The sequence below is a fragment of the Nelumbo nucifera genome, chromosome 8 (assembly GCF_055504915.1).
Source record: "Nelumbo nucifera cultivar China Antique chromosome 8, China Antique-T2T, whole genome shotgun sequence".
NCBI lineage: Eukaryota > Viridiplantae > Streptophyta > Magnoliopsida > Proteales > Nelumbonaceae > Nelumbo > Nelumbo nucifera.
In genome coordinates this window covers 53671838-53675373 of record NC_142656.1, presented here as the reverse complement: position 1 = coordinate 53675373, position 3536 = coordinate 53671838, and positions in this window count along the sequence as shown.

Genomic DNA, 3536 nt, shown 5'->3' with positions numbered 1-3536 from the left:
AATGAGATCAAACTGGGTTTAGGCTATCTAAAGGCTAAGCCCAAACCTAACCCGAAAAAAATCCTAAACTTAAGCTAAGCCAGCTTGATCTAGGCTTAGGTTGTGCCTGCCCAGTTACACCTTTATAGAAATGTAAAAAGACTTTAAAAGAAAGTACTTTGAAAATTGATGCCTTTTATTATTTTATTTAATATTTGAATGTGAAATATTGTTCCATAATCAAAATTTTCCCTTGTAGTTGAAGTGTCCAAACCTGATTGACAAATAGGAGGAAGTAAAAGCACCTTGAAATGTTTTATGATGTAAAGGTAGCAAATCAATGGAGGGGCTTGAAAGGTAATAGGAATGTGAGAAGTGTAAGAGGAAGACTTAGGCGAGGTAGAGGAATCTCTGTAGCCTTATCTTAGATTTCCTATGTAAATGTGGAACCCATCCTTTTCTCCTCTTGCATCGAGTTAGTTCAGTTTGTAGTTGGGAGTTTTTAATCTAGAGGGTGTTTGGTTTCGTGGGTGCTTATTCAATAAACGTTGCCACATAGGTGTCACTTCAGCAGTTCCCCTTTCTTGCTCTTCCGTATATATTGGGAATGACAAAAGTAGACTTCGGTTTTTGTGCACGTCTACTGTTTAGGGAAGTTATTTTTTAAAGATTCCACAAATAATTAGGCATTTTTTCATTGTTATGCTGATATGGTGCCGAGTGGCGCCTAGTTGTTATAAACAATTGTAATTATTACCTTTCTCAGTTTTACAAGCAAATAAAGTACAAGCATTGAATGAAAAAAACATAAATGGAAGCAAACACATACCTAGTTAGGTTGCTTTTCTCTTTTGTGTGTGCTACTTGGTGTTTGTCTTTGTATAGGCTTGAAGAGGCCTCCAAAGGTCTCTTATGTCTTGGAGTTTGAGTTTGTAGAGGCTTATTGTGGCCCCCGTTGTATACAACTTGTATACTTTTGTTGTGCTTTTAATAAAATTTTTACCTTACATTCTAAAAAAAAGATAATATTGATTAGAATAACAAAAGTAAAAATGAAATAACAACATAATATTAAATTAAAATAATAGGAAAACAATAATTTAGTACTATTTTATTTTTAATATTATTCTATCAAAATAAATAATATTTAATAATAAAATAATAATTCCTAATATTATTATTATTAAAATCATAGCAATAATATTAAAATAATACTTTAATATTATTAATTATACAATTTGAAGAGTATAGTAAGAATGGGTTAATATTATAAATAACGAACAAAATGTGTGAAAAGCATTTTAGGGGCATGTTTGAAAATAAGAGATATTAAGGCTATGTTTGGTTTAAAGGAAAAAATAGGGAAATAGATACTATGTTTGGTTTGAAGGAAAAGGAAGGGAAATGTAGGGAAACTTACGTCTTTCCTTCTTTTCCTTACTTTTTCCTTCAAACCAAACACAACCAAAGAAAAAGGTAAAGGAACCTTCCCAAACCTTGTATGGATTTTCCTGCCTTTCCGTACTTTTTCCTTCAAACCAAACACAACCTAAAATAACAATCTAAGATCCCAAAAGTTTTGCTTTTTAACACATGAGACATTCAAAGCAGAATAAAAGAATAAAACCTTATAAGAATAGGGGCGGCTGACAATTAACTTTGATTAGATTTGCTTAACTTGCTATCACTGGATCCTGCTTCCTTCAACTTTAATATCATCCAAGATTTGCTTAAATTATTCCACCTCGGAATCGGATGTTGTCTGTGGAACATCAAGTCAGAATAATTTAGCATTTCTTATGTAAGCTTTTGTTAGAATGGTATCCTATTCTCCCCATGACTTTTACTTAATCCAGTTTACCTTCCCGATATTTATATTTTGTTGCTTTTATATGACAAAACTAACATGCAAATGTTTATATTTTAAAGTAGATTTTAGACAACTTTAGGCAGTGGAGGAGGCTGGCCATATTTATGTATATTTAATTAATAAACCATGCACAAAATTTGAGAAAACCTTTTTGTTTGGAGGTTTCTGGCTGTTGAATACTTCCAAACAAGTATACTATTCCAGGTCTAGAAGGTCTATGAAAATAAAATATTTTGGGAATAAAATGTAATTCCTCATTGGGGAGTTGTGACTTGTGATCTTTATTTGACTGGTTTTGGTACATGATCTTGGTTTGGAGGTTTCAACCTAGAGAGACAGGAGGGGTTTGCTAATGTGGTATATATTATATTATATATACGATGAGCTAATGGGTCCATCTATATATCCATTGTATTGGCCCACATCATCTGTCCAAGTGGCAAAAATAAGTGGGGCCATCTAAAGAAGCCTAATTGTAATTGGTCTCATAATGAGCCATCATCCTTCACCATTTTCAAAACTCTAGTTGCAAGCAGACATCAAATTTTATTGTTTTTTAATATATTATTTTGGGGGGAGGATTCACAGATGTGAATTACAGGTCATGATTTGACAAGAAACAGATTGTTTTTTTGTTGGAAAATAAGGATGTCACAAAAATAATAATTTTGAGACCCCATACACAATGATTTGGGCACATCCAATTTTTAATAAAAAAAGTGTTATCACACAACAAGAGGAAAATATCCTCTAGTCAGTCTTGGCGCAAAGTCGTCCTACGGGTAAGGTCAGGTCACAGGTCATAACCGGGTTACCTCTTTTCAAACCAGCATTTTCAAGCCAGTGTTGATTTGAGATGGTTGAACCATTCAAACTGTTCAAATCGGATGGTTAAGCCCGTATTTTTGATAAAAACAATTAACTTGGTTAAAAGGCTAGCTGACCTGGGTGATTGAAATTGTGTTGACCCATCCATAGAGATGGCAATTTTCTTTGTAAATCCGGGGTCTTTTCCCACCCCGTCCCAAATGGGGTGGGCTTTTCTCGATTTTAAATTGAGATGGGGAAAATATTTTTGCTCAAGGAACATGACAGGAATGAGATTTGCATATAATTCTTCTAACCTGTTCCAAATCCAATAATAAACTATTAAAATATTTGTAAGTTTAATATTAATTTTTAAAATACCCGACTTATTTTCAAATTTTAAAAAACCTAGGATCCATAATCACATATTTAAAGTACCTTCAATTTCCTATAGTTCTATTTCTAAAATATTCCTACATTTTTATGTATTTTTAGGTAATTTTCTCAAGGTGAAGAAATTTTAGGAATTTCCAATTTCCAACTAAAACAGGGTGTCTCAACCCAAACCTGCCTCGCCACCAGGGGCAGGGTAGGGATGGGGTAAGGGACTTTGAGGACGAGGTGGGGATGGAGAAGAGGTGCTTGGCCTTGAACCCGCCTTATCGCCATTCTTAGTTTCTTACCCATCTGACCAGTGAGTCAATCCTAACTTGAATATTTTATGATTAGGGTCTAGCATTTTGTTGATCCAACCTGAAACTTGACCCGGCCAGGAATGATCCGAAATTACATTTGCACAAATCGAACTCGATCCCGACCCGGCCGACTCAGTTGTCGGTTCTACCTGTATTATCATTTCGAACATGGTTTCACCATTGAT